Here is an 11,617-nt window from a genome sequence, read left to right on the forward strand (position 1 = left end):
GCTGTTTTGATCTCCAAATGGGTAGATAACGACGTAGGAACGTCGTCAAATCAAAGTTAAAACAGTACCTAATGAGAATTCTCCCCGTTCCGAAATGCTATCTTACTAATTTTTGGATAGGTCTTACAGATAGACATAGTGGCAGTAACAAGCCTAGCGAGATTTCTACAGGTTACCGGAGTGCAGCACAAGTGCTCCCAATTATTTCCAACTAATGTCTACGAAAATCAGATGCTGCCCATTTAGCGGCAGAATTCATGCAATAGTTACACTGTTGCGTTTATACTGGTTAAATCTCACTGGAGCGAACAGAGAAACTAGTAGCAAAGATGGATTCTCTTTAAGAGCAGAGATACATCATCGTGGCATGTATTTAGTGCTACTGGTCTCATAAATCTATTATGGTGAAATATAAGCTTGCCAAAACCGTTCAAGGAGAGAGCGCCATGCATTTGTCACACCTGAATAGAGGTATTATATACTTACACCATTTCAGACTGTGTAATATTTGATAAAGCTTTCACAAATACGAGAGCTTGCTGAAAAGTAATGCCTCCGAATGTTTTATATGAAATCTCTCTAAGTTTTTTTGTATTTAAACAAACACTTTTAACATTCTACATCTTCATTCTTCGTTATATTTAGATTAAAGTTCAGTCTTGATCACGTTATGTCTGTTTTAATGAGTAACCGGTTTCGGTTTTTTCTATAAAACCATCATCAGACCCATTGGCTCCTTTGGGTTGGTAGGTGGAGCTCTCCTTGCCGCTGTGCAGTTGACTGCACAGCAGCAAGGAGAGCTCCACCTACCAACCCAAAGGAGCCAATGGGTCTGATGATGGTTTTATAGAAAAAACCGAAACCGGTTACTCATTAAAACAGACATAACGTGATCAAGACTGAACTTTAATCTAAATATAACAATTAATTGGTCACTGAATTCCAAAAATGTTTACCAAAATTCATTCTTCGTGTTTACATAACTACTTCTCAATGTAGTTAAACGCTGGAGACGAACACATTTCTCCCAGCGAGCGACCAGAATGCTACTACCATGACTGTAGAGTGTTTGACTTTGTTAACAGGGCCAAAACCTCACCTCTGCTTGCACCGCTTTATCACTATCAAGTGGAGCCCTCGTAGGCGATCTTTATGGTTTGGACTCAGATGAAAACATATGGGGCCAAGTTGGAACCCTATGGAGGATGATCCACGACAGTGAACCCAAGGCGTCGAATTGTTACATATGTCGTAGGGCTCATGTGGTCTTGCACTGTCATGCTGAAGGAGCGAGTGCTCCATATGTCGGCTAACTCTTAGAATAAGAAACTCGATTACGCCATACTGTTTCTCACACACTGATATAGTTACTTCACACACCGCCATATTACGCACTACATTTCGGAGCCCTCTAGTGGCAGTGGGCTGCAAATATCTAGGCACGTAGAATAACGAAGTGGCAATGGCCTTGCCTCAGTGGATACACCGGTTCCCGTGAGATCACCGAAGTTAAGCACTGTTGGGCATGGTCAGCACTTGGATGCGTGACCATCCAGCCGCCATGCGCTGTTGCCATTTTTCGGGGTGCACTCAGCCTCGTGATGCCAACTGAGGAGCTACTCGACCGAATAGTAGCGGCTTAGGTCAAGAATACCATCATAACGACTGGGAGAGCGGTGTGCTGACCCCACACTCCTCCTATCCACATCCTCCGCTGAGGATGACGCGGCCGTCGGATGGTCCCGGTAGGCCACTCGTGACCTGAAGACGGAGTGCTTAGAATAAAGAAGTAAAATTTTAATCACGTCGGTTTTATTTTAAAATGTTTAAGAGCTTTTACCTAAAAAATTTGTAGGCGTTACTTCTCAGCATGCCCTCATATGTGCTCAGATACTTTAAAAAATTAATTGTGTTTAATTTCTTATTTAACTACAAACTAAAGTTCATCCTCAATCATTGGGAATAAGACTCTGGACATTAATACTGAATAATAGCAACGGTGGAACCTGTAGCACATCATATTAGGCGTCATGCGTCAACTGAGTTTTTCGAGTAAATAGCTACATGGAAATTTTTCAAGAACGCAATGTTGTACCAGTGCTGCTCCTTCAGTTCCGCATTTTCATGAAAAAACAACCTATTCTCAGGACCATCACACTCTCTCTCAGCTGCTTCTACATTTTAACGTTTCTCCATTATCTCTCAGAATTGTGACTCTCATTCCCCGCGTTCCATTCCATATCAGCCCTGTACCCATGTCCTATTGCAAAACTCCTACAGCCACCTCTGCAGAGCACGCAACCTTGCACATAAAACTCCATCGATCTAAATGTCAGTTCCTCATAGTTATCTGTCCCTTCTTGACTCACCGGCAGCATGTAGAAGCTGATAACCTTTAGCCAGCGATGACTCCTGCACCAGACCATGAGCTGTACCGTCAAAAAGATCATTGGCAGAGTAAATGTTGTCAGGTCGAAATAAAACATGACGTTTAAGCAGACAATCAAGAGATTTTTAATGTCTCTTTTTAAAATATTTCATTATTTCTAAAATCAACCTAGCTGCTGTGACGTCACTCGTGTCAGGGGGCGCATAAAACGCCGACGATAGCATTATGACCATTAGGTATAACAGGCGGACCATCAGGTAAGACATGGGACGCTCTACCGGTACCAATGAGAGAGCGGCGAGGAGCGCTGCCCTGTCAGTGCGCAGCCTCTGCACGAACTCGTCGAAGTGTTCTTCGTCGTCGTCGGCCCCAGACAGGCGCCACAGCATCAGCAAAAATTCTGGTGAGTAGTCGGCACCGAAATCGTGGCGCACACGTCGGCGCAACGTGTTCTGTAGGGCGTACCGCAGAAGCGACGTCCGCTGAGACTGGGTGCCGACGTTGCAGGTAGGTGGCTTCTTCTGTCCCTGCAACACAAAACTGTGCATTTGGAAAGCGATTCTAAAATTTTAGTAGGCAACAGCTTCAAGCGTTTAAGGTATACATTAACACTAACTCAGCTGCTGTTAAAAAACGCTTTATTTTCCACTACCAGTTTCATTCACAGAACACTAACCCAGATAGCCGAGTGCATTGACGCGTTACTTCCAGAATATGTGGCGGTGAGCCTCACCCGGTTTCACTCCGCCTCATGAACTGATGGCAAGGGCTGGTGAGTTCGCCATCCTGGACGTGATTTTTAGGCGGTTTCGCACATCCAGCTAGGTAAATACAGAGCTGGTCCGCATGTTCCATCTCAGAAACAGGCTACACAAACATTTAGAAAAACGCTAAATTCTCACACTTGAACATGAAATTACTCTAGGGGCAGACAGATGGGATACACCAATTCTGTCTCAGGGAGAGTGATGGCCTCAGGTACGACATCCTGTCACTATCATTAGCACTGCCAAAACCCACGTAAAATGCTGGAAATGTAAGAGAAAGCCGGCCGGAGTGGCCGTGCGGTTCTAGGCACTGCAGTCTGGAACCGAGTGACCGCTACGGTCGCAGGTTCGCATCCTGCCTCGGGCATGACTGTGTGTGATGTCCTTAGGTTAGTTAGGTTTAATTAGTTCTAAGTTCTAGGCGACTGATGATCTCAGGAGTTAAGTTGCATAGTGCTCAGAGCCATTTGAACAATTTGTAAGAGAAAATGGGGAAAGGCGGTAGTAGAAGAAGAAGAGGAGGAGGAGGAAGAGAAAGAGGAAGAAGAAGCTATGTTCAGCGAACATCTTCAAGGCAAAGGTTTCTAGGATCTCGCTGAGTGCTTTGTTAAGCATGAAAACATGCTCCTGAAACTGTTTCCATGTATTGAAAACAATCGGCAAGATCCTTGACACCTATCACCTGAAGATGTTCAATGAACGTAGCAAGTATGGGGAATTAAAGTAATTCATAAGCCAAAAGAAGTTGATCCCTGACAACTGCAAGACTGAACGCCAGTTAGTGGCACGGTGGCCACGTGATGCGGAGTAGTGACGTATAGAGGATCATTGTAGAGATGATACGGCCCGAAAATGGGGAAATCCACTGACGTAAGTGACTTTGGCAATGTCAGATTGTTAAATCCCAGTGCCTCGGAACGAACATCTAGGGAATGGTGAACCTGGTTGGTTCGCAAGTATGTATGGGAAGTAGTTGAATTGTGAAACCACAACTAGGCAACAAGGTATTGGGTCCACACCTCCTCACAGAACGTGGAGGTCCGAGGCTTGTCCGTTCTGTGACGCAAGACAGGCGGCGATCTTGCCAGATCTGATGACAGAATACATATCCTTCAGTGTACGTTGTTTAATATGGGGCACCACAGCAGATGAAACCAACGTGTTCCTGTATTGAGCCAACAGCACCGTCAACTGGAGTTAAAATGGCAAAAGGTTGTAAGTGCCACATCTGTTATTTATATGGCAAATGAAAAATTAACTTATCTCTCTTTCTGCATAAATGATTCGTATCCAAAAAATTGAGAAGGTATTCCGATACTCCATTATTATGCTGGTCACCGCATCACTGCAAAAACTAATTGAGAAATTATTAAATAAATACTTTATTAAGAATATCGTAAGTGCCATACAAGGAAACTGACCCTTTCTAAGTGCCAATAAGAAATGTTTTACAAGGCGATTTTTGCAAAAAAAGAAAACACCAGATGTCAGCTGTTGATAACGCACAAATAGCGCAGTTACTGGTTTCGAACCGACAGGTTCATCTCCAGACGGCTGTTCACGGCTGTATTGCATTTTTTTGTAGTTTACACTGATGGCTGTTTCTTTCCCAACAACTAATATGAACACCGAAAAATGTATTATAAACATGGACAGCCGTCTGAAAATATATCTCTTGCTTCTAAACGGTTAACGGCGCTATTTGTGTAAATAAATAAAATTATTAACAGTAGATGATTGCTGTATCCTTCTTTGCAAAAATTAGCTCGTATTTTGTAAGCAGCCACGATCTAAAAGAAATGTCAGTTTTCGACAAAATATCAACAGAAATGTTTTGTTCCAACTGCCATTAATAGGCCTACTAAGGCACTATCTTTGATTTGTGATAATACGAGCACAGAAATACAGCTTTAGTTTTTTAACTATTAGAATTGTAGTCAGAAAAAAACACTTTCATTACCTTTTAAATTATGGTACTTCAGAGGGAAGCACAGCTTAGCACAAAGACCATGCGCCATCTACTAACGCTTGTTTGAAAGTCTTCTCTATGATTTGGCACCTGGATCAAGTCTAGGGACATACACCAACATACCGAGAATGCAATAGCACTGAAAGCGCTTTTTGTTAAGAAATGGCGGTTAGAACATTCCCCATTTTCACTCTACAGTTATGATTGCAGTGGACACAGCTTCATCGAGAATGGACCGCGGATAAATATAAACGTCTCGTCTGGTAGGATAAATTACATATCCTGTTACAGCAGATGGATGGTCGTGTCTGGATAAGGCATCATCCTAGAGAACACCGAGCGAGGTGGCGCAGTGGTTAGCACACTGGACTAGCATTCGGGAGGACGACGGTTCAATCCCGCGTTCCGACATCCTGATTAGGTTTTCCGTGATTTCCCTCAGTCGCTTCAGGCAAATGCCGGGATAGTTCCTTTGAAAAGGCACAGCAGACTTCCTTCCTCATCCTTCCTTAACCCGATGAGACCGATGACCTTGCAGTTTGGTCTCCTCCGCCAAATCACGCCCCCTCCCCCCGTATTCAGAAGTGTCGCTTCTTGGCTGCCTGGAGCGCTATTATCGCTGAGGTAACAAAAACGAGACGGACTGTCGCGACTGTTACGTTAGACTGCGACCAAAATATCTGGTGCCACATATCTCTGGAAACTACCAAGGACTTGTCGGATCCAGGCCATGGAGAGTTGTTTCTGTATGGCGTTCCAAAGGTGGACCAATACTTCATTATACAGGTGGTCATAAGGTTTTGGCTCAACAGTGTATTTCTTAACAGCAGCTGAGGTGTAGTTTTACAAATACTGTGGCAGCACAATGCAGAACATGCATAATATTGCTTACGTCACACGTGCTGGCATCTTTAGGATAGTAAATCAATACGCCATATTCCTTATGTAATCTACAAAAAGGTTTAATCAAGTAAATTCAGTATGGCTAACAACAGCGTTTTAATAGGCAGTTACCATTATCTTGATCGAAAGCCGATATGAACACATAGGCGAATTACAAACAGTCCGCAGCATACTGGATTCCGATCAGACTGATGGACCAACTCCGACTAAAAGGGAAACAAGGTATGTTACCAGCGATCTGGAAGCAAAGAATTCCCCTAGTCCCCTAGTTCTCATTACAACAAATTCCCGACATTATTTGCGGGTATTTCACCATGTTACTTGAATCTCCGTCTGAACTGGCCTCGTAAAGCCCAAAGGTACCGACCAGCCACCGTGTCATCACCAGCCATCACCGCTGGCTGCTGATATGGAGGGACATGTGGTCAGCACACTGCTCTCCCAGCCACTGTTGATTTTCGCGACCGCAGCCGCTGCCCCACAATCACATAGCTCCTCAATTGGCCCCACAACTGCTGAGTGCATCCCGCTTGCCAACAACGCTCGGAAGACTCGGACGATGACCCATCCAAGTGTCAGCCAAGCCTAAAAAATGCTTATCTTTGGTGTTCCGATGAGAACCTGCGTTACCACTGTAGCAAGGCCGTTGGCACGTTACTTGAAACATGTTCCGTTAATGCCGAAGAGAACAGTCTCTGGTATGTGGAAAGAAGTCAAAAGATGTTCGTTTTATTTAGGCGCAACGCGAAAAATTGCTTAAGGATATGAAATCTTATAATACTAATATTACAGTTCTAACGTCCTGCATATTATTACCCATGCAGGTACTCTTCATCCGAATAGAAGAAATTGGCTAAAAATGTTCCATTGTACCACCAACAAGAAAATGAAAATGTTACGGAAAGTTGTTGACTATTTGTGCACACATATTAGAGTGTCTGTAAATCTCTTCTGTTCCAATGGTCAACTGCTGAAATTATGGTATACCAGTAGTTCATTTTGGCATTCTAATCATGTTTGACATGAGGAGTTGGGGGGGGGGGGGGGGGGGGGCGAGAGATAAATACGTCTAACAACAAAAAGCATTAGGAACTATAGGTGTTGAGATGAATCACTGTTAGTAATCAGTAGTCCACACGCCTCTGCTCATCTGCGAACATATTTTATTAGCGTGCGGAACTATATAAGAGATCAGGAGCCGTGTTGCATATCGAGAGGACGTTATCATCAAATTTTAGCGAAATGAGCACAAAAAGTGGGTTCTGAAACGATTCCCAGAAGTTATTGAGTACCTAGCTGGCGGTCAGGCTTCTACACACAAGGGAATGTCACGGCGCATCGCAGAACAAGTGGTAGACAGAGTACCTGGACGAGCAATCCCGTTTGCAGGCTTCCAGGACCCTGCTGGTTACGTACCTGCAACTACCTAGCCCTTGTTCCACACGATCTATTTCAGTAGTAAGATGATCTTGGCTATGCAACATTATGTCAGTGTACCACAGTAACTTATAAAAATAGCTCTGGGAGACAGGATCGGAGCCAATACAGTCCAATATATGATTCCAGTACCCCTCAACTAGTATCTTATAAGCTTCAGATGACTTACTAAATCATAGACAGTAGAGAGATAGACACATGTAACAATTAATGCAGTGTTGTGAAAAAGTTGGCAAATAGAAAGATTTTTAAAAAAATGTTTCTGCATAACTTTCAAGGATTAACAACATATACATAACTCTTATCACACGCCTGTGTATTCTGCAAATTTTATACCCGTATTGGTAGCCCCCCCCCCCCTCCCCCCAACCTCCCGCGAAATTGATTTGTAACTCTTTAATCACTGCACGTACGGAGAATAAATATACTGAGACAACTAAATACTGCCGATATAACTGAACCAAGTATACGGGGCGAATTTTCCAGGATATGAAATATTTGTAGCGTCCAAAGCTTCGTTTATTATGTTGTTGTAGAAGTTCTGGAATTCTTTGGGAAGTACTGGCCTGAACTGGTATGTACCAACTCTCATTAAAATTGAACGCTGATTCAGTCAGCTTTAAAAATATGCTAATAATTTTAATTATTTCAGTAGCTTCTTCTAATAATACGCCGGGAAAATTTCAGAAGTCACATTTCAGTAGCTGTCCTTCTAATGAGAATATTATTACCGGTATATATACTGATACTGTAGTTGTACTGACGACAAAAAGGGTTTGAAATTTGCTTTTTGTGACAGAACTGTATGTGATTCTGAGGCACTATTACAGGTAAGATACGACAGTGGGGAGAATTTTTTTCACGGTTTCCGATTTGCTCAGGGCACTCCAAGCGATTTCAGAGATATCACCAGCACACAAAATGATTCATATGATCTATGACTTCAACAGTCATCTGCATAACTTGATAAAGAAAGCAGTACAGTAGTCTGCATTAAGCTTCTCCAAGTAGTTTCAATCATGACAGCAAAAGCAGAACGGTCATTTAGCGCCCTTAGGCGACTGAAGTCATATCTCCGATAAACAATGGGACAGAAGCGATTGAACAACTTGGCTGTTCTTCATGCCCACCGAGATGTTTGGGATGAATTGGATATCCGACCAGTCATCAATACTTCATATTCAGTAATCCAGTCAGACGGTCAACATTTGCACCTTTCTAAAGACACTCTAGCCCTAATAATAGCATTTAGAGCAATATTAAAATATTTATAAAATAGAAAATTTAATACATACATGATGTTAAATTTTCAGTTTCGAAATATTAGTACTAGTTTAGTACTATATTACTACATTACTGTATTAGTTATTTTCCAACACTTAAATATTTTTAGGATGTAAGACCAAATTAAAAACCGCTATTTACATACTTTTTGACTGAACGTAATAGGCACACTATATTAACTGTATTAAAGCATTAACTTTGAGACATTGTTTTTATTTAATGAACCCTGAGCCTTATTCAGAGTAAGCTTAAATTAGCTATTTCACTTATTAATCAAAGTGCTATGACTGTGCGACAGCAGTATTTTATGTTTTATTCTTTTAATGATAGTTTAGGATTCATTTAAATACAATTTCAGTCTTTTCAGAGCTACATATTCACTGCTCTGTAAAAGTTTATAAGCATGATTATTACTGTATGTTAAATTACCTTTTTACGAAAACTGTGTGTGTTTATATTTTGTTTCTTATTTTTAAAGCCAAAAAATGTGTCAGGCATGTCGAGTTTCCCAGAGTGTCGAGTTATCGAGAGTCCAGTTTTCGGGGTTCTAATGTTGATCATATGACACTAAAATGCTTAAAAACACTTTAAAACTCACTATTTTTCATCTAAAATTTAGAAAATTTCCAGGGCAAGACCCCCAGGATGCACCCCCCCTTCTAATATTTTTTATAAGTCCCCTGCACTCTCCTCTAACCCCCTTACCAAATGGATGAACCCGTTTGTGGAGCTTCTAGAGTACGCATCCTATATAGCTGCTATGTGGAGGACACGGATTCATTTCCTGGCACTACCAGGGATTGTTCCTTCATAGGACGACTAGAACAAAATACACTCAGCATCGTGTTGCCAATGGAAGAGCTGCTTGAGTGAGAAGTAGCTATTCCATGGTCAGGAAAGACGACAACGGCTTTGAGAGCGATGTGCTGACTCCATGCTGCATCTATATGATGCAATGTGGCAGAGGATGACACGGCGGTCGGCCATTTCCGATTGGCCTGTCTGGATCAGAACACAGAGCTTTGCTTTCTTTGTATTATATTCTTTCGACAGGTTGGTAATACTTTTAAGATGGGACCTGCGGTCTATTTCAGATGATGAGGTGAATGTGAAACTTCTTAAAGACACTGAATTGCCAAGACTCTTGTAGTTATTTTAGTCAAATTTATCTCGTCAGATATTGTTAAGAGTGCTTAAGACCTCTGTGTCACTAGTTCATGGGCTCATTAATTTCAATAAAGTAAGTGGAATGTCCAGTTACTGTTCGAAGGCACAACATCCTCAACTCAATTAAAGGTCAGGTCCCATATCAGGACATTGTTTATGTTAATGAGAAGCAGCTGCAGAAGGAATGGCCAAATAAAGTTATGACTGCTGCTAGAAATAACTATAAACATACCAAATAGTGAGTTCTAAAAATGATACATATAGAATAACATAAAATTCTCCAAATTTACAAGAGTACATGAGCGCAGGGTCCCTCCCTCTCACAGTTGGGCCAAACATAGCAAACCATTTTCCATCCAGAGGGCCATACTATACTTGTATGTAATGTTTTGGTGAGCCACAGTCGTATTACTTCGGATGTTGTGGTATGGGGAGCACTTGGATATTACATCAGGTTGACAGTAACTGAGTGTATTCTGACTGCACAGCAACATGTCACAAACATCCTGCACCCTCATGTGTTACCTCTCATGTGACAGTATTGTGGTGCCATTTTTGAGAAGGACAATGCTTGTCTCCATGAAGTGTCTGTGTGATGTTGACACACACCCATGGCCAAAAAGATCCTCTGTTCTGTTCATGATAGAACATAGGTAGGACAGATGAGGTGCAAATCATACTGGTAAATGGGTTCACACTGCTAAATTCTTTTTATATTTGACTCGATTCTGTAATCAATGAAATAACATCACATACCCTCTCAACCCACGAATTTTCATTTCAATTTCACTTTCTCTCTTTGGTGCTTGTCTTTTTTAGTGTCAGTGTATTAAAGTAAATTAAATATTGGAACCTACTTTTACTATTGACTTCAGCTACAAAGATGCCAAATAATTTTTTTATTTATTTATTTACTCTGCATTATAATCTATTATCTAATATTCCACAGCAGGCCAAAGTTACTGTCTAAAAATTTATTTGTATATTTGCATTAAATAACAAGTCTGTGGTGAAAGATATAGCAACAATCATTATTACTGTTGCTATCACTATTACTACTGCTAAAACTACTACTATGTCTGCCGGTACTACTGCTGCAACATCTACCTCCAACATTATTATCTCTGCTACTACTTTGTTATACAGCAAACTAAAAAAACTGTTTATCTCTAACATTTTTTTTCCGCTCAGTCACCCAGCTGCACTCTAGTCATTAGCTCCATGGGTCAGGTTTGAATCCAGGGCTTTGATTCCAGATTGGGCCTAATGTGTTATTGTTTCCTAGTAATAATAAGCCATCAACCAACAATTTTAATATACCACAGATGCCTAGAATTTTTACAAAAACAGTAAAAAATATGAAATATTGTAAAATAATAATAACAATAACAATAATTTCTTTATATCAGTACTTAGTATATCAGTTTAACATAACATACAACAGATTGCATTTTCAGAGAAACACATCATCTTAGAAGTGTTCATCCAAAAATTTGTGAAATGCTTCTCATGTGTCATGTAACTGATTTTAGTCCTCTAACAACAACAATACTTCACATTTGATTTAGCACTGCGACTGTGACTCAGGTTCACAGACTGGCAATGTGAGCAACTAAATTGTGGAATGCTGTGTTCTTCAGTTGTTTCTGCCTATGCTTGGGAAAATCAATCTTTCGTCTTTCCTTCTTTCTCAGTGAAGAG

General features: G+C 41.2%; 1 pseudogene; it reads left to right on the top strand.

The window, feature by feature from the left end:
- Nucleotides 1-1,458: 1,458 nt before the first annotated feature.
- On the top strand, nt 1,459-1,575 carry LOC124556934 (annotated as a pseudogene).
- The last annotated feature ends 10,042 nt before the right edge of the window (nt 1,576-11,617 follow it).

The sequence above is a fragment of the Schistocerca americana genome, chromosome X (assembly GCF_021461395.2).
Source record: "Schistocerca americana isolate TAMUIC-IGC-003095 chromosome X, iqSchAmer2.1, whole genome shotgun sequence".
NCBI classification, from domain to species: Eukaryota; Metazoa; Arthropoda; class Insecta; order Orthoptera; family Acrididae; genus Schistocerca; species Schistocerca americana.